Source organism: Manis javanica, chromosome 1, assembly GCF_040802235.1.
Source record: "Manis javanica isolate MJ-LG chromosome 1, MJ_LKY, whole genome shotgun sequence".
Taxonomy (NCBI): domain Eukaryota; kingdom Metazoa; phylum Chordata; class Mammalia; order Pholidota; family Manidae; genus Manis; species Manis javanica.
Genome location: NC_133156.1, coordinates 2258246 through 2285065, shown reverse-complemented (window position 1 = coordinate 2285065; position 26820 = coordinate 2258246). Strand labels below are relative to the sequence as shown.

At 37.5% G+C, this 26820-nt stretch overlaps 1 protein-coding gene across 8 annotated transcripts in view; it reads left to right on the top strand.

The window, feature by feature from the left end:
* The window catches only part of LOC140844947 (uncharacterized), a 205728-nt gene that overhangs the window by 19623 nt on the left and 159285 nt on the right, over positions 1–26820 (top strand). For 6 of the 8 annotated variants that reach the window (XR_012123727.1, XR_012123710.1, XR_012123752.1 and 3 more), the window contains exon 3: positions 11268–11451. The gene's annotated coding sequence lies outside the window, so the exon portion shown is untranslated. Of the gene's footprint in view, positions 1–11267; positions 11452–12806; positions 12834–24327; positions 24400–26820 lie in introns of those variants that run through there. The other 2 variants (XR_012123762.1, XR_012123773.1) reach the window with 2 other exon arrangements.

The window sequence follows — 26820 nt, the reverse complement described above, 5'->3', positions numbered from 1 at the left end:
AGTACTTTAAATATATCATGCCTCTTCCTTCTGGCCTGAAGAGTTTCTGTTGAGAAGTCTGCTGATAGCCTGATGGGATTTCCTTTATAAATAATCTTTTTTCCCTCTCTGGCTGCCTTCAACATTTTCTCCGTATTCTTGATCTTTGCCATTTTAATTATACATCATGGTTTGTCTTCCTGGGTTCTTTTTTTAGGGGATCTCTGTGCTTCCATTACCTGAGTGTCTGTTTCCTTCCCTAGATTGGGGAAGTTTTCAACAATTATTTCCTTAAAGATATTTTCTATCCATCTTTCTCTTCTCCTTCTGGTATACCTATTATGCAAATACTGTTTCCTTTGGATTGGTCACATAGCTCTCATCATTCTTTCATTCCTAGAGATCATTTTTTTCTCTCTGTTCCTCAGCTTCTTTAACTATTCTCTAATTTCCATTTTATTTACCATATCCTGTACATGTTCTAATCTACTTTTAAATTCTTCCATTGCTTGTTTCACTTCAGATACTGTATTCTTCAGCTTCAAGTGGCTCTTTTTCAGGTTTTCTCTCTCTTTGTTGAAGTCCTCCCTGAGATCTTGAATGCTTTTCTGTAAATCCATAAGCATGTTTATGACTTTTATTTTGAAATCTTATCAATAGGATTGGTGATCTCTGTTTCATTTATCCCTTTTTCTTGAGTTCTGTCCTTGTAGTTTTAATTAGATAAAATTCCTCTGCTTGTTTATTTTGTCAGGGATTTCTGTGTTTCTTTCTTTTTTCATTAGATGGTCTCTGCTATGCTTTCTGGTCTTGTCTTTGTGGTCTTCTCCTCTTCCTCAGGTGTAGGAGATCTGTTCTGCTGTCTTCAAGTCATTTCAGGTCTAATTGTATTTGTTGTATTTTCCTTCTTTATGTGTTTTTTTTTTTTTTTGGAGGAGGTTTCTGTCTTGCCTTCTTATTCTGCCATCTTTAATCTGATATATATTGGAACTTGGTCATTTTCTCCTCCTTTTTTGAAGGAATAGCAGAGTCATGAGAAGACAGAAAGTTCTGGAGGTCAGAAGTACAAAGTGAGCCTCAGAGGGCTAACATCACTGAGTTGGCAGGAGGCAGGACTGATTCCTTCTGGAGACTCTGGGGTAGGGTCTGTTTCTTGCCTCTTCCATCTTCTAGACACTGCTCATGGCCTCTTCTTCCATCTTGAAGCCAACTCTATATGCCTATATTTACTACTTTCACTTCCAGTAATTCAAAGGCACATGAAATATTTATAGATAACTTAAAAAATAAAACGATACTAGTAGAAATATCCAAAGCAATTTAGGTTTTATATAAACACTACGCACAGCTTTCTCCTCCCCGCCCTTCCAAAAACCACATTTTAATGGAAACATTATCATATTCATTTTTTCTCTCAAGGAATCCTGTCTACCGTGTCTGTAGTGTGGGAACTCATTTTTTTTATATGTACCCTGACTTTAAAAAAAAAGGAAACATATAGAGCCACACATTATAACTTATCAGTTTGAGAATCTGGGCAATTCATTCTCAGAATATGGCCAGTTTCCTGCTTTGTAGATTATTCTGTTCTGTTGCTTCTCTTACTGTTTATCTCTCCACCTTCCCTTCAGCTCATTAGTATTTCTATATTGAGCAATTCTGAAGAGGGGAAAAATCAGTCAAGGCAAGGAGGTTTTAGTTTAAGGTTTGGTGGGTGAGAAGTTGACTCTATAGTCTAAAATCAGATTATTTTTTTTATTCTGTGGATTTCCCTTTATCCATGTTATTTCTGTCCTCAATAGCACAGATTATCACGAGTTGATTATATTGTATAACAGAAGCACACACAGCTAAAGATTTTTAGATTTAGAACTAAATCTTCTAGGTAACAGTTATTTAATTGGTTATAGTCTGAAGAGTGTTAGTTGAGGTAATGGTAATGATACATGTTTCCTGTAGCAATGAGGTCCCGGTACCTGTAGTAAGGGACTGTTTACATCCTTCAAGTAGCTGATCCAGCCTCTTAAAAAAATGGATCAGGTTATGTTCTCAGCCCTTTCCTATTCCTCACAATCCCCTTTCACTCACACAAGCTGATTTCTTGTTAGGATCTAGGGTAACAGAAAACAGTACATTTGAAATATTAACCATAAATGTGAATGAAGCCCAAGCACCTGCCCTAAATCATGGCCATCACTCACTTCATGTTTGTAAGTCTTGTAAAAGCCCTCATGTTGTTTCTTTTCAGGCCTGAAGTATTTTTTTGTGAATGGCTCTTGGCTTACTGTGTTCCCAGGGGGTGACATGCTGTACAGCCATGGGATGCTTAAGGAAAGGGGACTTGAAGACCATTTTCCATGGGTAGGTCAGAAAAGGACATAGGGAAATTCTGTGCCCTTGGTGGAAATGGATTTGTGTTGAACTTGCACAATATATGAGTTCAGTGTCATCTGTTTTCAGTATTTCCTGAGCAATTGATTTATTCCACATTATTCATGAACTTTGCAGCAGTTCCACTTGTCAGAGCCTACTCTGTAGGGGTCAATAATGAGAGGAAACCTGATGTTAGTGAATCCAGCTTAAGTGATTCTGTCATGCTAACGATTCAATATATCAGGACAAATGCCAGCTCCTTCCAATATGTTAATTCCTCTGATCTGATTTACATAAACTATAGTCAATGAAATACAACCGCCCTCTCTAAAATAGTTACTGGAGATTTATAAAAGATTTTTAACTAATTAATTTTTTTTGTCTCTTCCAACATAAATTTGTGAGTTAAAGAAAGGGACATGGAAAGCAACAATCACAGATTGGGAAGAGGATATAAAATATTACAAAGGCCAAAATATGACAATATAAAATCCATAGGCATAAGTTTAGTTGTGTCTTAACAATACTGAGCATTTGCACTGACTACTTCCAAGAGGAACTATTACTTTCTGAAGAAACTTGGGAACAAAGCATTGATATATTTTTACTACAATTTGAGTTGAATTTTCAGTTTCTCTAGTCTCCTGAAGTAAATCACTAGTTCGTTAGTTTTCCCAGAGGATTATTATATCTGGGTTTCCTATCTCTCCTCCTAATCCACATTATCTCCCTGGGGCCACTCACATGTGACAACAATATTTATTTTAGAATCACCATTTATTTGACTCTCAAGTTCAAGGTGAATATATACCACAATTTAAAATTAAAATTAAGAGAGCAGAATTTCCTTTTCTAGGGTGAAATACTTAGTTATCTGATTTACCCAATGAAGTCATTTCCCTGTTCTCTTTTCTTTTAACAAGCTTTAAGATTTCTATTCACTTGGAATTCTTTTAAAAGATTTTGTCAATTGGTCATCACCTTCAGTGTTTTACCTTCTATTGGCAACTGTCATTTGCATTCAGACTGAAAACATTTCTCTTGTCCACTAATTTCCTTCTCTTGTGTGTTGCAGTGTGGTTCAAAATTTACTTCCTTATTCATAATCATTAACACAGACTACTTTATTCATGTAACTTTGTTAGAAGTAAAAAAAACAAGATGAAACAGAACAAGATAGACCTAGAATTTTATTGTTGACATTTACTCCAGCAGTTTCATGCCTCTGAAAACTCCCTGTGGTAGTTTTCCATCTCAGTTAAGGTGAGATAACAATGATGTAGCTAATGGCAGTGAGCACCATCAATTAACAAAGAGTAAAATCAGCAGTATGGACTGCTGCTTCCATTTTTGCTGAAGTGCTGACCTGCCATGGGGCCCAGTGACATGTCTGTTAGTCTGTACTTTCAGGTTGTAAAGTGAGTTTTATAAAGTTATCCAATTAATTCCCCTTACCTGAGTTGCTGTGTTTCATCTTTCTGAACTTCCTCCCCATTTAATTTTAACTATGCAGAACCTAGTTACATTGAAAATTAGTACAATGATTTGTCCAGACCATATTTTGCTCATAACTGGCCATAATACATAAAATTTGGATCAATACTTTCACGTGATTCCCCCCTACAGTGAGTAGGGAAAGGTGGCTTTATTAAGACATCTGTAGTATTTGAAGTGGGGGATTGTGGTGCAGGATGAGAGGTCCAGTTAGTAAGTGATCCATTACATGCCTTGACTTTCTAAAGATAGCCCCTGAGGCCTGAATAAGGGAAGTGTTTTGATGAGTAACTTAAAGGAGTTCATTTATCCTCCACGTTTACCTTCGTGAATAGGCTAGATTTCATACTCTGTGAGAACAAAGACTGATTTTCCTGTTTCACCATAACAAACAAAGTGCTATGCCATGTGGTTGATGATGTCTGTGTATCTTGTAGAATTTTCTAAAAGATAAGGGTCCCCTTTTCCATACCTATGTTGCTTTGTATAATAAATTGCTAAAGATTAATCCCTCAAGCTAGTATTAGTATTAATTTGTTTCACCAGGAGACCTAGCTGATTTGAAAGTTAAATCTTCACCTCTGCTACTAAGAAGTCTTCTGACTTTAGCTGAGTTGGGCCACTTGTAATGTGATAGGAAATAAACAATCTGGGCGCTCTCTTTGGCCTGCAGTTTTGTCAGGTCTTCAGGATTTTCCTTCCAAGCCTTTCCAGGCTGCTGGCTTATCCCATCTCCTGTCATGTCCTGACAGTGCCAGGTTCTCTGAGTGCTGAGCCATCAACTCTCTGCTCTGAGAACCTGCTGTAGGCGACTCCTCTACCATGCTAGTTGGAGAGGACATAGGGCTTCCTCTGTTCCCGTGACATGGACATATAAGAGGCCCTCCGGACACAGTGTCCTGGTTTGTGTTTTCTTATCACTTTATATAGTAGAAGTGGGAAGAAAGCTTGATTAGAAGTCAGAAGAGGGGAGTTTTGTGTCCTCTCTAATAGTTATTACTACTGCTTGATTTGGAAAATTCTTAATTCCTGTCTCCCTGATGACCACATGTCTTTTGACCGGGCAGGGTCAAGTGAGGAGCATCCGAGCAGGTGCCATGCCCACTGAGAGGCGGTTTCCCAAAGTCAGGCTCTCTTGCTTTTCCCCTTTGCTTCTCCCCTTTCCCTCTCTTCCTCTTTAACTTAGTTTTTCTCTCTCCCTCTCCTCCCTCCTTTATTCCTCTTTCTCTTTCTTCCTTTCTTTTCATTTTTTCAATCCTTTTTCCTTCCCCTATTCTTTCTCAGCCAAACTTCCTCACTTTTTTGAGCCCTTTGTTAGTTATTAGCTCCAACCCCACCCCTCACCGCTGTCCTGGTATTCCCCCACAAACACATACCACAGCCCTGGTGCCCTCCGCTGCCCCCCCACCCCCCCCCCACCGCCCCAGCACCCTCTCCTGTCCCCCCGACCCCCAGACCCCCACACCACAGCCCCAGTACCCTCCACCGTCCCCCTGGACTGCAGTCCTGAGAGGATGTACAGTTGTTCACTAGGATACCTATAAACAAAACTGGGCAGAGGAGACAGAATAAGCAAAAACTTAGAACAAATGAAATGATAAGAGAAAGGGAAAAGTTAGCATGAGGCTGGGCAAAAGGAAGGAGAGAACTATGGTTAAACAAAGCATCCTCATTGTCTTGAAGGAGAAAACATACATTCTTCAAGAAAGACAAATTTTTTCCTGTTACTAAGTCTGAAGCAAATTTCTTACATGAATCTTACAGGAGACACACAATTCTGTTCTCAATAAGATCTTTACCACTAAAGCAAGGGCAGGTATCCAGGTGTTTATTGTATGCTCTAACGTAAGCTGAGGGCAGGAGGGGAGAATCTCAGTCTGTTTGGTGTCAGACATGTGCCCGTGTTCTGGTGTCTTAACTTCTTGATGAATAGGTTTTATACAGAGACAAAGCCTAGAGCACATAATGCAGCCTGAGTTTCCCCTGATGGGGTCACATTAACAGTGACAACCCCTGCTGACTTGTTCCTGATCCCTCCTGCTCATCTGGAGGCAGTCTCTTACAAAGTGTCCTCACTTTATACTTTAGGCACCGGGGCAGTCTCACATACATGCGTATACTGTCTGGTAGACTGCAATGCCCACATAACATCTGCTGAGTTCTTCCTCTCTTGCACTAACCTCTTTCCACAACACTTTGACCTTGAAACGACTTGAGAGTTTGCACTACAGCCATTACAGCCAATGAGCTTCATTAACAGTGTTGTAACTTCAGAGTTCTCCCAAACGTGCCGTGGTTGTTCAGCATCCCCAGAGAAGCCAAGCACCAAGAGAGAGAGATTTCAGGTGACGGCAGTCCTGGAGTCTTCAGTGTGCCAAGGCCACAAGTTAGCCATGGAGAGGGAGGGAGAGCGTCTCTCGTCCGTGTTAGTCACGCTTGCTCACCGAGTTACCAGGCAAGGCTGCTCGTGGCCTGTTGCACATGCTGGCAGCAGAACTGTCTCCTTCACTAAATCTTTTCTCAGACTCTTTCCGTAGATGGCATCCATGATTCAGGGGCTGGGTCAGGAGACGTGCATGACCTCCCCACACTCTTGTACTTTTCTTCTCTTCTTTCCTCAACTCCTGCTTAAACATAAGCTCAAATGAAAGTCTGAGGGACCCACACCGTCAGTCCACCCCATGTTCCCACACATGTCAGAGCCCCACAGTGAACCCAACTCAGGCTCACATTGGGATCCAGTTACATCTTGAAGAATAAATGTGAGTCTTTTGATTCAATTGAGTTGAATAACAAAGTTGTATAAAATAATCTTAAAGAATAAATACAGAATTCCATGGTGCTCCATACATACAAATTATTTGTATCATTAAAATGCATTGATTATTATTTGTAGAGGAAATTTCAGGCTAGAACAGAGGAAAGTTTGTCCCCTTAAAATCTAATGAAGAGCATCATGGGAAATGTGCTGGAATTAGTGATGATGTCTTTGGCTGCCAATAACAGAAAACTCAGGTGCTGTTATTCATTTTAAAAAGGAGTGTGGGGAGAATAGAATCCCAGTGGAGTAGTTCTTTATGCTGCTGTATTTTCTTCTATGTGATTCTCTTGGCTACCCCCTCTGCCATTTGTTGGCCTTATTCTCAGGCAAGATCACCGCGTCAGTTCCAGGGGACACATCCAAAGAAGACAATGTCCAGAAGAAGCAAGAGAACTTATCTTTCTTTCTTTCTCTCTTTCTGAGTGACAAAACTTTTCCCTGTCACTGCCAAGCAAACCACCATTCATGTCTCACAGGCCAGAATTAGCTCTCACGTCCATTCTTAAACCAGTCACTTGGGGAATAAAACTCGCTTAATTGGCCTAGATTAATCACATGGGGTGGAAGGGACCTTGGGAAGTTAACCCTCCAGACCTCTCCCATGGTTGTGCAGTTACACAGTATGCCAGCTGTCTGTGGACATTTCTTAGGGTCTGCTAGTCCTTGCCTTTTTGGTCCCGCCATGATGTACACCTAGAGGTACTCGTGTGTCATAAACCGGTAATTTGTGTAGAACCAGCTGCAAACTTCAGCTTTAAGTCTTTTTGGCTTTATTGTTCCTTTCTGTAAGATATCCAGACAGAAAAGTAATCAAGTCAGATATCATCTTTCTCCAAGTCTCCAGTTCCAGTCTCTCTTGTGAGCATTGGCACTGCTTATACAATTAGCCCCTGGACATTTACACAGCAACTTCCATGGTGCCTGTGGTGGTTTGGCATTGCCTCTATTTCAACTGCCTTCTGTTGGGCCTTCTTAAAGGGAAGAGTCTGGAAAACTAAAAAAGTTAAAAACAAAACAAAACACTACATATTCCAGACTCTTTTGTAGCTAGGCTTCTGGGTTCAAAATAGGTTCTGCCTACCAGATGTATTCCTGTGGGGTTGGGACAGCAGATAGGAAGCAAGGCCATAGTCTGGCTGCACTGGCCTTGTGCTACTGCCGAGCGGAGTCCTGGTGAGGTGTTGGGCTTTTCTGCGACACTGGCTCAGGGTCTAGTCACTTGCTCTGTGGCTATGGAGAGCAGCTGATGTGACCCCACCAGCTTCACAATTCTGGATCACAGTTACAGTGGTGGGTTCTTGGGATCAAGAATTTCTGTGGCAGCCTCCTGAAGCCCCCTCATCCTGATGTGGCAAAAGTAACAACTCCCTTGGAAAACCAGCTCAGTAGTCTTCCTCTGGCAGTTATTTCTGGAGGTTCTGCCAGGAATCATTTCCTCTAATGCTGCCAATTATTTTTAAGCATTTAATTCCTTCCTTTAAATCTTTTTCTCCTTAAATTAACTCTAGTGTTTTTTGGCTGAATCCTGACTGATAGAACTTTCTGTTGTCATTTCAAACTCAATGTGTTTAAAATGAAACAATGCTCACCTTTGCTAATGAGCTCTCATTTCTGGCATCGTTAGGTATTGTCACGCACTATATTGTCACCCACCATTATCTCTTTTCTTCCTCTTCTTGTTCTTTTATAACCAATCAAATCCTTCAAAACATCTCCTCTTATGTATACCTTTCTTCCTAGTCCTCATGCTAAAATTAAGACTAGACATTACCACCTCCTCTTAGGCCTGAAACATTTCAGTCGTCCCTTGACTATTCTCAACTCCACTTCTCTTTACTCTTCACTTGATCACAGCCTCAAATGTCAAATTTATCTTCATAAAATATCATTTTTATCATAGCACTACTATATAGTGACACAAATCTTAAATAGTTTTCCTAAATTCAGAGCTTTGCATTCAGTGCTGTCTAAAATCTTGTTTCAGCCTATCTTTTCAAATAGATCTTCTTCTGGGGGTGGGTAGGTACTTTGTGGAGACTTCACTATGTGAGAACTGCATGTTGTATACTTGACTGGTATAAATCTTAACAGCAGCTCTTCAAGATAAGTATGGTGATACTAATTTTACAAGTGAGCTCACTGTAACTTAGGTGAGTTAAATAGCTTTTCAGGATAAAAGAGCAAACTAGTAGTAGACCTAGAATACAAACCTACATTGAGCAGTGCCAATGCTCAGCATAACATGTATGTATATGAATTCTCTCCCATAGTCATGGTAGTCTGTTGAGTGTCTCTGGAATATGCACATTCCCACTCTTGGACCTATACTAACATTTTTTTCTCTCACCCCTCCATGAATTCCCTTTTCCCTCTATTCATATTACTAAGTTTCAAATCTCAGTTGAGAAGTTTGCTTCTCTATGAAAGCTAATTTGAACTTTTTAGAAATTTTCTGAAATTGAAGTCATTTACTATCTGGTAATTGGTATTATGAAATCTCATATTGAAATGTGGTATTTTTTATTTAACTTGCTTCACTACTCATGCATAAGTCTTCCTCCAGTCGTCAGTAGGCTCATTGAGGCCAGGATGACATTCTATATTTCTACAGCTCCTATGTCCACCTAAGGTACACTAGAAATTGCAGTGAATTTGAAATTAGCAGAGCTATAGTCCTCATCCCACCACTTATCACCCTTGTGACTTAAACAAAGTAACTAACTTTGGGGGCGCTTTTATGTTACTTGTGAGATAGAGCTTGAAATAGCTTCCCCTCTCTTTTTCACAAGTCTTTAAGACTTCTCGGACTATGGAATGTTCTCTGACAATCAAATGTACATGTATAAAAATGCACTCATTATTTATTGAAGTATGGAATTTAATAAACAATTAAAGGAATTCCTGTGTTTCTTGAAACCACTTGTGGGCCTAGGTTAGTAATCCCTTTCAACAGAGTCGCTGTGAGGATCAGATTAAATACTGCATGGGAAAGCTCTACATAAACCTATAAAATGTTGTATGAAGTAATATGGAATTCAACAAAAGATGAGATGACTAAATGAATGAAGGAACCTTAGGACTAAAAGAGAGATTTTAAGAATTCGTCCAGTTCATTCCTCCTGCTTTCAAAAGGGTATTCCTAGAACTAGTGTAGAAGATTATAATTATAGTAAAGAACTCCAGAGAGATGAATTTCTACAATTCAGACTTAAGGCAATACGTCACTGTCAAAATTTCTTTCTTATGTAGAAATGAGTAACTTACAAAAGAAGACATGCAAATGTCTAGTGAACATGAGTAAAAAATTCACACTAGCTGATAGTTAAAGAAATGCTAACTGAAACCACAGTGAAACACCGTTGTTTATGTATAACCATGTGGTTAGTAGATAGAATGGTAGTAGTCAGTGCTGGTGAGGGGATGGTATACTCACATGTTAGTGGAAGTAACTTGGTTTAAGCTTTCTGGAGGGCCATTTGGTAACATGTAAAAAAAGTTCTAATTGCATACCTATTTACTATACAGCTTTTATTTTTAGAAATTTCCCCCATGGTGCACCCTGCCAGTTATCAAAACCATAATATTTTTACCAGGGTATTGTGAAGCATTATTTATAAATATACAATACTGAAGACACTGCAGAATTAGTTAACTACATTTTAACATATTCATGTAAGGGATGCTATGAAGCCTTTTAGCTGTGGTTGTAGAGTATTCAGTAATACAGAAAGATATTCATATTGCTCTGAAAAAAAAGCAAACTCGTAAAATTATATGTACAATGTAGAAGAAAGGATATATTTTTATGCATAGAAAGCAAATCCAGAGAGGACATATACCAATATGATAATAGTGATTATCCCTGGGTGAAGAGATAAGAAAGTTTGTAATTTTATTCTTTTTGTTTATTTGTGGTTTTAACTTTTTAAGGAGTAAGCATACATTCGTTTTATAATAAGAAACAAGGTGTTCCTAATTTTCAGTGAAATGGAATACAGCTGATGACCATCTTCTATATAGAACATTGACATAATTTATGGATTTATGATCATTTTAAAGCCCCCTTCTTACAAATAGCCAGTTAAAGCCAATGCAGGTTTCTTATTTTTTTCTCCTAATTTGCATCTTACTTGAGTTTCCTTGATTCTCTTTTGTTATGGTACTATGTGCCCCAGACTTACTTCTGAAGTCATTAACCTCTTCTCTCATGTTCTGGATTTCTTTGACATGAATCTAGGATGGAGATAAGATTCCTTCCCGGAGCTGCACTGAGGTTGGGGTCATCAGTGGCTTGCTTTGATGTAAAAAGACATTGGGAATTTAGATTCTGAATGCCTGGTTGTGATCCCAGCTCAGTCTTTTCCTAGTTACATAAACTTTTTAGGACTCTTTATCCTCCTTCAGACTTAGTTTCCGTTTTCTGTTTAAGTGGTAATAATATGCATACACACATACATACATATGCATATATCCATACACATATCATTGAAGTCAAAGGGCTGTGTTAATGGCTAAATGAGATAATATATTTGAGAAAGCTTTACAAACCTGAAAGTACTCTAGTACAAGTCTGAGTTACATTTCTTCTCTTGTCACGCAGATTGGCAAAGGAATGGGGAGAAGGAGGTGCTTCGGAGGAGCAGAGAAACCTGTTAACCTGAAGACCCAGAGTTACAGACGGATGGTGTTAGTATATGGTAGCCCCCCTTATCCATGGCTCTGCTGTCCTCAGCTTCAGTTTCCATGGTCCTGAGGAAGATAATCCTCCTTCTGATAACTGCCAGGTTAGTAGTAGCCCAATGGTTTGTCACCGTGCCTGTGTTGTTCCCCTCACCTCCTGGCCTCACATAGACATTTTATTATCTCACATGATCACAAGAGGGAGAAAGGTGAATTCAGTACAATAAGACATTTTGAGAGAGAGAGGGAAGAGACCACATACATGTAACTTTTATTACAGTGTATTGTTATAATTATTCTATTTTATCATTAATTATTGGTGTTGATCTCTTACTGTGCCTAATGTATAAAGTAGACTTTACCATAGCTATGCATGTTCAGGAAAAGATACAGTATATATAGGGTTTGATACTATCTACAGTTCCAGGCATCCACTGGAGGTCTTGAAATGTATCCCCACAGATAAGGGGGGCTACTATACACCAGTGTGGTCACATCATGGCTTCTAGTCACTTCTATGGACTCTGCCTTTCTTTGTCTTCCTCCCCATTAAAAACTAAATTAAATATGTTAAGAGAAAACTTCCACTTTCAAACAGCCTATATTGGCACGGTTTTCTTTTTTACTGGCTCTGAAAATTGACATGCGACCAAATCATTTAACCTCTGGTCGTAGAGATATAAGGGGCCATACTCTTCTGTAATGACAGAAAGGCATCTCCAATTTAGTAGAGGCCAGGAAAGCTGGGAATGGTGATCATTTCTTCATGAATGCCTCATGTTGGCACAGGATCCTCTGCAATCCTCTTGTGAAATAAAGGGAGACTCAGAAAATTGGAGTCACTTTCCATCCCAAAGTTTGTGACAGAGTCAAAATAAAAGTATTCAGAGCAAAGCTCAGTGCATTTTATACTTGTCTCTTTACTCTATTTCTGGGACTTAACAAAATCTTCAAGACCAGGTACATACTTTTCATAATATACTTAGAAAATGTCATCAGTCTTTCTGTGAGCATGATTGTGTGTGGGAATAAATTAAAAGTAAAACAATTGTCAGGTTTTCCCATATTCACACTAGATAAAGTTATCATTATCCAATCAAAACATTCCTTGGGTCTTATCAGTTGATTTTAAGGCTTAGTAATAAGGTATATATGCTGGTCATTTTGCTTTGTGTTGGGCGGATATATCTGATTCTGTTTTATATATATCTGATTCTGTTCATTCAGTGGTATTACCTCAGTGTAGGAAGATGCATATGGGATTGCCATCTTGAATTTTTCTTCTTGGTTATGCTCCACCTCTCACCCCAGATTTTACAGTAATTAATGCAAAGGGGACTTTCTTTCCTTTGTTTTGGATCGCAGATGTGAATGTGTTAAAATTTCTAGGGATAGGAAAGATAAGTGGTTGCTGCTTTGTTTTCTCTTGCTTCCTCCATACATGAAACCATTCTGATAGATCTTCAGGAAGAGATTCAGTCGCAGATGGCAGAGGTCAGTGTCTTGTGTATTCAATGTAGTCAGTAATAAAGTCAGGACTTATGCTAACTGAATGTTAATAAGGAAGTACAAGGACCTTGGAAAGTCATTATTCTGGTCATTCGCTTCATCATATTACTCCAACAGGCTCAGGAGGCCAATGCAAAGAGATTTTTAAACAAGTATCAAGAAAGGCCAGAAAAATTAGGAAACGATTGAAATGCTATATAGATTGTAAGGTTCATGTGATATGCTATAGCTCAGCAGAAGGAGAATTTTAAAATGTAATTTCTTTGTAGCAGAGGAATAGGATTACTTCTTACCAAAGGAAATCTGTCTTTATCCAAATCAAAACATTATGTTTTTCTTGTCTGAATAGTACGATTCTTTCTAAATACAATGGTCTTATATAGGCACAAGCTACAGGTTCCTTGAATGAAGTTCATTACGTAACATTGGAAATATTTTTCTTGATAAAGTAGTTATGCATCAATACATTTTGATAAGTTGGTGGGGAGAAGCTAAAATTGGATGTACTGGAAATACATATAAATGTAAATCAACTCCTATCTCCCATTTTTCTGCATTTTCCTCTTAAATTTTGTTTCTTCACAGTATGAAGATTAATGCTGTGTTTATGCATTCAGTCCAGGCTTGGGTTTCACCTTTTGCCTCCTCTCTAATCTTCTGTTCTTTATCCTCAGTGGATTTTTATGACCATGAAACTGAGAAAAAAGCCACACTGGCACAAGTTAGACAGACTGACAGACAGACAGAAACATACACACACACACACACACACACACACACACACACACACACAGTAAACTTGTCCTCATACACACACACACACAAGCTGAGAAGGAAGCCACACTGGCAGAAGTTACACACACACACACACACACACAGAGTAAACTTGTCCACACACACACACACACACACACACACACACACACACACACACACACACACACACACAGTAAACTTGTCCTCATGCAATGATAAACCCTAGAGGAAAGCACCATCAGTTGAATGGTCCATAAGGAAAAAGCATTCCAGGTCCTCAGGGGAAGAAAGAACGCTATGAAATCTTTTCTCTGTACTAATTTGAAAGCCCTAGGACATACTCACTTCATCAGAATCCTTGCTAATTAATGTTAAAAGAGAATCTTACAATTTAAAAGCTGTAAGTCCTTTATACATTAAAAATTCCTTTATGAATTTTAGAATTCCTACTATGTGCTCTTGTTATTACATATATGTACCTCTCTATATATCCATCCACTCATCCATGCATTTAATGTTGATGGAACTCAGATTCAATCCCTTCAGCATTGTGTTATATCACCAGGAGATATATCAAATCTAATTTTTGTTCCTTTGTGATGTTAGCTGCTACTGGCTGTCAATACTTAGATCTATACATTCATTTGGGGTTATAAAATGGTGTTATTCTATCATTCTACCTAATTCTATCATGTTTATTTAACAGCTGAAAAGATTTTTGAGGACATAATTCCCCTCATATATCATTTGGTTGTCTAGTGATAGTGCTGTGTTTTTATTTACCCAGGATTCAAAATAAATTGGTTCTTATGAACTCGTGGATTTCAAATATAATTTATATATATTTGATAGTTTTCAATCCATTGCAATGATTAGTCTTATTGCAATGTAAATAGTTTCATCTTTGGATAGTGGGGGCCTTATGAATCAGTTTCTGAGTCTTTTTGGCATGATCCTGGTGGTCTTAGATATATTCCTTGTTATCCATTTGCTATGTTGAGATGTTTCAGGGTCACTTTGAAAATTTCCTAATTCTGCCCTGAATCAGCCATTTCTTTGAGAAACCCTTGTTTCTTTTAATGGAGATGATTTTTCAAGACCATAACCTGGCTTCTAGAGATGCTTATTTCTACTTGAGTGGTTATTTTTCTAGGCCTTTTCATTGGTAAGAGCTAGGATACACACACATGTATATATGATATATATTATTATGCATATATATCTATATAGTGCATTATGCAAATGACTTATATTATTAATATATAATATGTACTGTGTATTTTATTACATAAAATACAAAATAATACTGGAATAAATATTTTAGTATATAAAAATACTTATAAATTCATACCAATATCTACATTTATGTTTGGAATTAAAGTGGTCTTTGTTAACTGCGTTTATAATATTTCTATCTGCTAAATTCCACACCAAGAATCTTAGTTCTTAAGGACACAGGAGTTAACAGAATTTAAAAATCTCCATAATTGTTTATTATTCCTTTGTACTTGTACAGTAGTGTCAGAATAACTAAAACTACACTGCCAATTATAAAAAACCAAAAAGAATTATTATTAGTGATAGTTAATTAAATATACTAATAATTATTTTTTAATTTTTTTATTAAGGTATGATTGATATACACTCTCATGAAGGTTTCACATGAAAGAACGATGTGGTTAATACATTTACCCATATTATCAAGTCCCCACCCATACCCCAGTGCAGTCACTGTCCACCAGTGCAGCAAGATGCCACAGATCCACTATGTGCCTATTCTGTGATAACACTGTTCTCCCCGTGATCCCCCACACCATGTGTACTAAACATAATACCCCTCAGTCCCCTTCTCCCTCTCTCCCCACCCGGTCTCCCACACCCCTTCCCTTTGGTAACCACTAGTTCACTCTCGGAGTCTCTGAGTCTGCTGCCATTTTGTTCCTTCAGTTTTGCTTCATTGTTATACTCCACAAATGAGGGAAATCATTTGGCATTTGTCTTTCTCTGCCTGGCTTATTTCACTGAGCCAACTCCAGTCCTCCAACTCCATCCTTGTCGTTGCAAACGGTAGGATTTGTTTCTTTCTTAAGGCTGAATAGTATTCCATTGTATATAATATGTACCACATATTCTTTATCCATTCATCTACTGATGGACACTTAGGTTGCTTCCATATCTTGGCTATTGTGAAAAGTGCTGCGATAAACATAGGGGTGCATATATCTTTTTGGGTCTGAGAAGTTGTATTCTTTGGGTAAATTCCAAAGAGTAGGATTCCAGGGTCAAATGGTATTTCTATTTTTAGTATTTTGAGGAACCTCCATATTGCTTTCTACAATGGTTGAACTAGCTTACATTCTCACCGGCAGTGTAGGAGGGTTCCCCTTTCTGTGCATCCTCACCAGCATTTGTTGTTGTTAGTGTTTTCGATGCTGGCCATCCTTACTGGTGTGAGGTGATATCTCATTGTGGTTTTAATTTGCATTTCCCTGATTATTAGTGATGCGGAGCATCTTTTCATGTGTGTGTTGGCCATCTGAATTTCTTCTTTGGAGAACTGTCTCTTCATATCCTCTGCCCATTTGTTAATTGGGTTATTTGCTTTTTGGGTGTTGAGGTGTGTAAATCCTTTATATATTTTGGATGTTAATCCCTTGTTAGATATGTCATTTACAAATATGTTCTCCCATACTGTAAGATGCCTTTTTGTTTTGTGGGTGATGTCCTTTGCCATACAAAAACTTTTTAGTTTGATGTAGTCCCATGAGTTGATTTTTGCTTTTGTTTCCCTTTCTCAAGGAGATGGGTTCAGGAAGACGTTGCTCATGCTTATATTCAGGAGATGTTTGCTTATGTTGTCTTCTCAGAGTTTTATGGTTTCATGACTTATATTCAAGTCTTGAATCCATTTCAAGTTTACTTTTGTGTATGGGGTTATACAATAATCCAGTTTCATTCTCTTGCATGTAGCTGTCCAGTTTTGCTAACACCAGCTGTTGAAGAGATTCTCATTTCTCCATTGTATGTCCACGGCTCCTTTATCATATATTAATTGACCCTATATGCTTGGGTTTATATCAAGGCTCTCTAGTCTGTTCCATTGGTCTTTGGGTCTGTTCTTGTGCCAGTACCAAATGGTCTTGATTACTGTGGCTTTGTAGTAGAGCTTGAAGTTGGGGAGTGTAATTCCCCATGCATTATTCTTCCTTCCCAGGATTGCTTTGGCTATTCGAGGTCTTTTGTGGTTCCATATGAATTTTAGGACGATTTTCTTTAGTTCGATGAAGAATGCTGTTGGTATTTTGATAGGAATTGCATTGAATCTATAGATTGCTTTAGGCAGGATGGCCATTTTGACAATACTAATTATTTCTATGCATGAGCACGGGATGTGCTTCCATTTATTGGTATCTTCTTTAATTTCTCTCATGAGTGTTTTGTAGTTTTCAGAGTATAGGTCTTTCACTTCCTTGGTTAGGTTTATTCCTAAGTATTTTATTCTTTTTGATGCAATTGTGAATGGGATTGTTTTCCTGATTTCGCTTTCTGCTAGTTCATTGTTAGTTTATAGGAAAGCCACAGATTTCTGTGTATTAATTTTGTATCCTGCAACTTTTCTGAATTCACATATTAGATTTAGTAGTTTTGTAGTGGATTCTTTAGGGTTTTTTATGTACAATATCATGTCATCTGCAAACAGGGACAGTTTAACTTCTTCCTTGCCAGTCTGGATGCCTTTTATTTCTTTGTGTTGTCTGATTGCCGTGTCTAGGACCTCCAGTACTATGTTGAATAGAGGTGGGGAGAGTGGACATCTTTGTCTTGTTCCCGATATTAAAGGAAAGGCTTTCAGCTTCTCACTGTTAAGTATGATGTTGACTGGGGGTTTGTCATATATGGCCTTTATTATGTTGAGGTACTTGCCCTCTATACCCATTTTGTTGAGAGTTTTTATCATGAATGGATGTTGAATTTTGTCAAATGCTTTTTCAGCATCTATAGAGATAATTATGTCATTTTTGTCCTTCTTTTTGTTGATGTGGTGGATGATGTTAATGGATTTTCAAATGTTGTACCATCCTTGCATCCCTGGGATGAATCCCACTTGGTCATGGTGTATGATCCTTTTGACATATTTTTGAATTTGGTTTGCTAATATTTTTTTGAGTATTTTTGCATCTATGTTCATCAGGAATATTGGTCTGTAGTTTTCTTTTTTTGTGGTGTCTTTGCCTGGTTTTGCTATTAGAATGATGCTGGCCTCATAGAATGAGTTTGGAAGTAGTCCCTCCTCTTCTCTTTTTTGGAAAAGTTTAAGGAGAATGGGTGTTAGGTCTTCACTAAATGTTTGATGAAATTCAGCGTTGAAGCCATCTGGTCTAGGAGTTTTGTTCTTAGGTAGGTTTTTGATTACCAGTTCCATTTCGTTGTTGGTAATTGGTGTGTTCAGATTTTCTGTTTCTTCCTGGGTCAGCCTTGGAAAAAGTTGTCCATTTCTTCTAGGTTATCCAGTTTGTTAGCATTTAATTTTTCATAGTGTTCTCTAATGATTCTTTGTATTTCTGTGGTATCCATAGTGATTTTTTCCTTTCTCATTTCTTATTCTGTTAATGTGAGTAGAGTCTCTTTTTTACTTGATAAGCCTGGCTAGAGGTTTATCTATTTTGTTTATTTTCTCAAAGAACCAGCTCTTGCTTTCATTGATTCTTTCTGTTGTTTTATTCTTCTCAAATTTATTTCTGCTCTAATTCTTTATTATGTCCCTCCTTCTACTGACTTTGGGCCTCCTTTGTTCTTCTTTTTGTACTTTTGTTAATTGTGAGTTTACACTGCTCATTTGGGATTGTTCTTTCCTGAGGTAGGTGTGTATAGCAATATACTTTCTTCTTAGCCCAGCCTTGGCTGCATCCTACAGGTTTTGCAGTGTTGAATTATTGTTGTCATTTGTCTCCATATATTTCTTGATCTCTGTTTTTATTTGTTCATTGATCCATTGGTTATTTAGGAGCATGTTGTGAAGTCTCCACGTGTTTGTGGGATTTTTCATTTTCTTTGCGTAATTTATTTCTAGTTTCATACGTTTGTGGTCTGAGAAACTGGTTGGTACAATTTCAATCTTTTTGTAATTACTGAGGCTCTTTTTGTGGCCTAGTGTATGATCTCTTCTTGAAAATGTTCCATGTGCACTTGAGGAGAATGTGTATTCTGTTGCTTTTGGGTGTAGAGTTCTGTAGATGTCTGTTAGGTCCATCTGTTCTACTGTGTTGTTCAGTGCCTCTGTCTCCTTACTTATCTTCTGTCTGTTGATCTGTCCTTCAGAGTGAGTGGAGTGTTGAAATCTCCTAGAATGAATGCATTGCATTCTATTTCCCCTTTTAATTATGTTACTTTGTTTCATATATAGTGGGTGCTCCTGTATTGGGAGCATAGATATTCATAATGGTTATATCTTCTTGTTGGATTGACCCCTTTATCATTATGTAATGTCCTTCTTTATCTCTTGTGACTTTCTTTGTTTTGAAGTCTATTTTGTTTGATACAAGTACTGCAACTCCTGCTATTTTCTATCTGTAAGTTGCATGAAATATCTTTTTCCATCCCTTCACCTTTAGTCTGTGTATGTCTTTGGGTTTAAAGTGAGTCTCTTGTAGGCAGCATATAGATGAGTCTTATTTTTTTATCCATGCAGTGACTCTATGTCTTTTGATTGGTGCATTCAGTCCATTTACATTTAGTGTGATTATCGATAGGTACAGCCTTATTGCCATCACAGGCTTTAGATTCATGGTTACCAAAGGTTCAAGGTTAATTTCCTTACTTTCTAAGAGTCTAACATCTCACTTAATATGCTGTTACAAACACAATCTAAGGGTCCTTTTCATTTTCTCCTCATTTTTCTTCCTCCTCCATTCTTTATATATTAAGTATCATATTATGTATTCTTTGTCTATCCCTTAATTGACTTTGGGAATAGTTCATTTAATCTTCCATTTGCTTAGTGATTACCTGCTCTGCTTTCTTTACTGTGGTTTTATTACCTCTGTTGACAGCTATTAAACCTTAGGAACACTCTGATCTATAGCAGTCCCTACAAAATAAACTGTAGAGATGGTTTGTGGGAGGTAAATTCTCTCAGCTTTTGCTTATCTGGAAATTGTTTAATTCCTCCTTCAGACTTAAATGATATTCTTGCTAGATAAAGTAATCTTAGTTCTAGGCCCTTCTGCTTCATTGCATTAAATACATCATGCCACTCCCTTCTGGCCTGTAAGGTTTCTTCTGAGAAGTCTGATGTTAGCCTGATGGGCTTTCCTTTGTATGTGATCTTACTTCTCTCTCTGGCTGCTTTTAATAGTCTGTCTTTATCCTTGATCTTTGCCAATTTTATTACTATATGTCTTGGTGTTGTCTTCCTTGGGTCCCTTGTGTTGGAAGGTCTGTGGATCTCCATGGCCTGAGAGACTATCTCCTTCCCCAGATTGGGGAAGTTTTCAGCAATTAACTCCTCAAGGACACTTTCTATCCCTTTCTCTCTTCTTCTTCTTCTTGTATCCCTGTAAGGCGAATATTGTTCCGTTTGGATTGGTCACACAGCTCTCTCAATATTCTTTCAATCTTAGAGATCCTTTTTTCTCTCTGTACCTCAGCCTCTTTGTATTCCTCTTCTCTAGTTTCTATTTCATTTATCGTCTCCTCCACCATATCCAACCTGCTTTTAATACCCTCCATTGTGCTCTTCAACGATTGGTTCTCCTACTGGAATTCACTCCTGAGTTCTTGGATATCTTTCTGTACATCTATTAGCATGTTGATGATTTTTATTCTGAACCTCCTTTCAGCAAGAGTCATAAGATCCATGTCATTTAAATCTTTCTCTGGAGTTATATTAATTTTACTCTGAACCAGGTTCCTTTGGTGTTTCATATTTGTATATGGCACCCTCTAGTGTCCAGAATCTCTACTCTCTGGAACTGCTTAGCCCCTGCAGCAATGTCGGGGTTTGCAGGGGGAGCGGTATTGGTGCCTGGCGGGAGGAAATAGCTGTTTCCTGCTTCCTGGCTGCTATGACTGTCTCCACTGCCTGAACCAGTGGGCCAAGCACACAGGTATAAGCTTTTGTCCCAGAGCAGCCGGATATGGACCCCTGCTTTCCATGAGCGGCTGGAATCTCAGTCTCTCCAGGAATTCTGCCTGTATTAGCTTTCCGACCCCATAGTCCCGTTAAGTATCATGAAAGCACCATGAAATGTAGGTTTGTGCTCCCAGAGCAGATCTGAAGAGCTAGGTATTCAGCAGTTCCAGACCTTCTACTCCCTCCCTGCTCTGTTTCTCTTCCTTCCGCTGGTGAGCTGGGGTGGGGGAAGGGCTTGGGTCCTGCCAGGCCGCAGCTTTGGTACATTACCCTGTTCCGTGAGGTCTTCTCTTTTCTCCATGTGTATGCCATCTGGCACAGTCTTCTTTCCTGCTGCTCTCTCAGGATTAGTTGCACCAACTATATTTTCTAATTGTATGCGGTTTTAGGAGGAAGCCTCTGTCTCTCCTCTCATGCCGCCATCTTTTATCCCTTCAGGATCAGCTCACTAATAATTAATTTTTGTATATGCTGTCCCATATTCCCAAATTTTTTTTAATGGTTGTACTGAATCAAAATTATCAGAACATACAGCCATTACATACTATAATCTCTCCCTTTTTATCCACACTAAATCTGAATTCTATGAGTAGCTATACATTTAATACTTGTCACCAATCTCTAGTCTTCTTGCTTGTTTGAAGCTTATTCTCTGTGGGTTCCTCAATAAACTCTCATCAGGGTGCTTGAAGGCCAATTTTTCTGCATATAAAATCTTTGCCTCTCAATTTTTTTCCTTGAGAATTTTAAATCATTTCTTCAGTGTACTTTGGCAAAAGGTATTGTTGAAAAGTCTGATGAAAAGCAATCCAATCTCTTACATAAATCATGTACTTTTCATCAAGATTATAAAAGGTTTTCTCTTTTTCTTTAAATTCCTGTTCTTATATTACAATATATATTTTTTTGGTTTTGGTCATTGCAGGTTTATATTTTTGGGTATATGGTGTGCATTTTCAATATGTGGTTTCAAGTCTCTTTTGTCTAATAAATTTTTTATTGAAATACAGTTTTTAGAATTTGTTTAGTACTTATTAACATAGGTATTTTTTTTTAACAGGAATAGACGTATTCCTATTATCTGTATGTTGGGTCTTCTTAGTTACTCTTCAATATCTGTCCCTTTTCCAAAATCACTTTGATCTATTTCTTCATTTGTTTTTAATTTTTAATTTTTAATTTTTTCCTTTTCACCTTCTGTTTTTGTAATGTATCATTTATGGTGCTGATTTATTCCTGTTTTCTTTTAATTTAGTCTTCATGTCTAAGATAATTTTTCTTAATTTATAATTATTCCTGGAATGTTATCTCAACTCTGTTATTTTAATTTGACTTATGTTGCTATTGCATGATTTTCTTAATGCCTTTATCTTATTTTGAAATATTTTGTTATAGTTTTGGTATGTTTTTTAATAAGCCTTTCTGGTTTGGTTTTACTGTCTGTAGCTGTGTTGTTCAATATAGCACCTATTAGCCTTATGTAGCTATTTAAATTTAAATTAATTAAAATTTAATAATACTGAACGTTTGGTTCCTCAGGCTCACTATTCAATAGCTATATGTGTCTAATGGCTACTGTATTGGACAACAAAGATATAGAACAATTCCATGATTGGAGAAAGCTCTATTGGACAGCCTTGGACTACAGAGATGTTACTCTGCTCCTTACTCTTTTCTTTTACAGTAATTGTCTTAGACATAGATCTTAATACTTTCCTGCTACTCTTCTTGTGTGTTTAATTTTTCAAAAATATTGGGAAACTAGGTTTAGACAATGTTCTTAACATTACAGAACATCCTTTTCTTTTTAAAAATCTTTGCCCATTTTTCATACAGAGTTAAAAATCAAAACATGGTAGCTTGATTTCTGAGATTTCCTGGACCTACTTTTATCTGAACCATTTTCTTTCTTCATCTCTATTGTTTCCAGCCTGCTTAATTTTTATTCCACTCTCAGCTGTGTCTCCTCATCATGAAACCCTGTCTTAGAAGAGATCCCTGGCTGGTCATTTGTTTCATGTGTGCACAGTAACTGGACTACTCCAACTCTTTAGATCATTCCTAAGATCCCTTTTATTGTATGTACTATTAGATAAAATAAAACCATATTGGTGTCAGTCACCATCTCAGATTGGCCTGCCATGTTTTCCAGTAATACCCACTAGATACTCGGAGGTTCTCCTGTTCTCAGTCCACAAGCCTCTATTTTTTTCTTCTGCTCATTCCTGCACTAACATGGGTGGCATGCAGATCTTGTGGCTAGTGATAGTTTGTCCCCAGTTGCTTGTATTTTGGATTCAGGTCATTTAATTTTGTTGTAAGTGTAGTTTTTAAGTTTTAATTTTCCTACCTAGTTGCTCTGGCTATTTTAATAGGAGAGTTGGGCATATTCTAAGCCTGGGCTGCTGCAGCCATTGGCACCTCCAATGATCCATGCCCCCTTAATTCCTTTGAAGAATGAATTATTTGAAAATCTTTATAAACTTCTCTGCTGGGAGGACTAGCTCTTCACAACAGTGTTGCTTTAGTCTGAACAAAATATCCAGGCTTTCATCATGATTTAAAGTAAAAGTTGTTGAGAGACCCTGTCTTTAGGTCTTCAGCAATTCTCTAGCCAGTTTATTCTAGGTGGAACCCACAATGGCTAACTTTTTATTTCATTTGGACTACAACTGAAGATCTTTTCCTGCCCAACAGTCATATGTCTGCTGTGGACACTTACGACATATTGCTTAATCGGCTAGCTGCTGAGTTGTTTAATTTCCTTCTCACTGCTTAGGACTTTAAGATAAAGTTGAGATTTATTTAACTGGAAGTTTGGTTTTAATACAAATTTTCAAGACATTTATATCTAATATCTGTAACTATATCCCTATCTATCTATCTATCTATCTATCTATCTATCTATCTATCTATCTATCTAAATTCTTAAATAATGCCTATGAACTTTGTAAAATTCAAAGTTGAAAGCATCGTCACAGGTCCTCTAACATAGTTTCTCACTAGGCATTATTGGCACTTTGTGCTGGATAAGTGTTTGTTGTGGGCTTCTCTTGTGCCTTGTAGGGTTTAGTAGCATCCCTGGCCTCTACCCACTAGATGTCAGCAGCACCCCCCAGTTAACCAAAAATGTCCCAGGCATTTCCAAATGTCCAGAGGGAGGGAAAATAAGGGTGGGGAATGCCCCCTATTGAGATCCACTAGTCTAACATTTCTCCCACTTCATACTTGAACAGGCAGAGATTTATATGAAGTCACATGGATATGTCAAAGCTGTCCTCTAGACTCTCCTGGAGGACATCGTCATAAAACATAATTATGCCTAGTTATGGTTCATCTTTGAAACTAAGTGTTTAAAAGGTTTTGGAAATCTGGTTAAAGACCTTTTTTGGACCTAATTATTATTTAGATTGTCTCTCCTATGGGTAGTTATTGTAGGAAGAAAAAGTGTTCAATATTGGCTCTTTGGACTTTGAGAAAATTTGAAAAACAGTTGTTTAGATAATAGGATCCTGTGAGTTTGTTGATTTCCACTAGGAAAATTATTTTGAGATTGCCTGCTCTTTGGAATTTTCTTCAACAGAGTTGGTCAGGATGAAGAAGAAAAAGTACTGGTAAGTATTCACCATCACTAAAGACTGCTGGGAAAGTAGCCAAACTGGTAAAGGAACAGCGCTTCCAACATCTTTTTAACTGGTGGGAAGAATCCTAAATCCTATTTGGTAATCCCTTTATCATCATCTATTGGAGATTTTTGACAACATATTGTTCCAAATCCCATACTATCTTTGAAAAATTCGGCATAAATGAGAAATAAGATAGAAAAGAGAGAGAATGAGGAGAAATAAAACATAACATACATCAGCATAGGTTTATTATTAAATAGTCCTTCATGGTAGCATCAGTCAATATTTTTAGTGTTTTATCAAATACTGCTGTTTTCCTTCTCATGTCTTTTGCAAAACTGTACATTTTAGACATATCAGAAGAATGTGGAGAAGAGTTTTATAAAATGTGGCAATTAAACTGGCCTGTGATTTATATGTATATTTTTACAGACTATAGAATGGTAAGATGCAAAAATATGTTTTTTTAGTTTCAACAAAGCTTCTCTCTAACGCTATCTATGGATACCTGGCAATGGAATTGTGTCATAGGTAAGGTCCCTTATAAAAGGGATTATATTTCATTACTTTAGAAATGAATCCCTCTTCCCTCATGGAAATCCCATATATAGTCTCCTTATGTTGCAGTTCACTTAGTGGTAAAGTATGTTTGAGTAAGTTGGAGAGTAAGCAAGTGAAATAGATGGGCAAATAACATTTGTTGAGCCCATAAATGTATATATGCTATCTACTCTAACCTTTAACGTAACTCTAGGAGTAATTGTCTTATCCCTATTTTCCAGATCGGGAGTGTTCTAATTTATCAATAACCTAAGTGAAGCTCATATGTTTGCAGTTTTACAGTTATATGTAGAAGCTCTCATATTTACAGTTGACAAAACACTTCAAAGATACTGAATGTGTATCTGGCTATGAGTAGTGTCTGGTCGATGATTCAGAAGGTTTTTATTACTAATTTATGCATAAATGCTATAAAGATTTAGACCCCTTCAAAATTACATCATCCAGTGAAGCTCCATTAGAGAAAGGACCTTATAGTCTGGTTTACTTGTAAACAATTCATGGTATGTAATAGTGCTTGAAAAATATTTGTTGAATCAATCGATTAATTTGTAATAATGTTCACCTCAAAGAATTGTAAGAATTGAGTGGGGTAATACGGCAAAGCACCAGATCCCATGCAGGCACTCCATGAGTGCTCATTCCCTCCTCCTCACTGTAGACCTCTTTCCTGAACAAGCTGCCGCTCTTCATATACCCATCCTTGACGCCCTTCAGTGACAGACATTTGCTTTGAGATGAAATCCTCAGCAGCTATTTTTGCTATGCCTGGATCAGGTCACTCCAGCACAGGCAAGGAAGTGCTCACTGAAGTAATCAGCAGCTCCTGAGGCAACTTCAGTTCTAAAGCCTTCTATATAAAATTAGGTTAGCAAGTATGATTCCATGTGCAGGGTACAAAGCATGAGACATTTGCTTGAGTTTATCAGGAGGCTTTGAAAAGACCATTTTTGGAAAAATAGAAAAAAGGAAGGGAGAAATAACATTAGAGAACTGTTTGCCCCTTGGTGTGCTTGCTCTTCATTAGTATTTATAGAACCTGTGCTCTGGGGCCAAGACTAAGTCTTTCTAAATGTTGATGGCAAATACTACATAGAGGTGGTTTTCTAGAATTCCCATAGAATAATAAATCTAATTTTATTTCATGGAATTTGTTGTGCAGCTCTATCCTCATGAATATATGACAGAGAAAGAAAGAGAACAATTTTCTGCACTTTTTAATCTTTAGTTTCAAGCCTAGTTCCCCTGTGCATTTAGGAGACAGAAGAATCTAGGATTTTTAATATGTAGTTATGTTCAGTTTAACAAATTTTAAGCCTCAGAGATTAGCTATGCCTTCCTGCTCTGCAGTATGCTAACTGCTACTACATTCATAATAAGGAAGAATTGAGAGCAGGGGAGAGAGAAAAGCTCCTATGTGGTAATTATGCCTGGGAAAGAGGATTTAGCTTCCATCAAGTTTACTGATAATCCTAGTCTTCAAATGGAAATGTGACTCATTTTTCTGAGATGCCTGCTATGTACACTTGAGGATATATATATATTTTCTTAAAAGGACATACATTTTTCTCCCTGACTTTTGCCACTTTCAATGGAAACTTTAACATGAAAGTTTTGATACTGACAAGGTTAATGGTGGCAATTTTGTATGAAGAAAAGTGGAGAAATAACAGAATTTCTGTATCTTTATTTTCTGAAAGGAAAGTTACTAAGGCTTTTTGGTAAATTATGTTTTCACTTGGAAAGGATAATCTGAGGGAGTGTTTGGGGAATTGTAAAATGTTTATCAAATGTTAGTATATACAGCCAAAGATTGATTATTTAAAAAAATACAACTTGAGTTTCACCCAAGCCACACATAACGTCCCTATGGGGCACACAAAATTTAC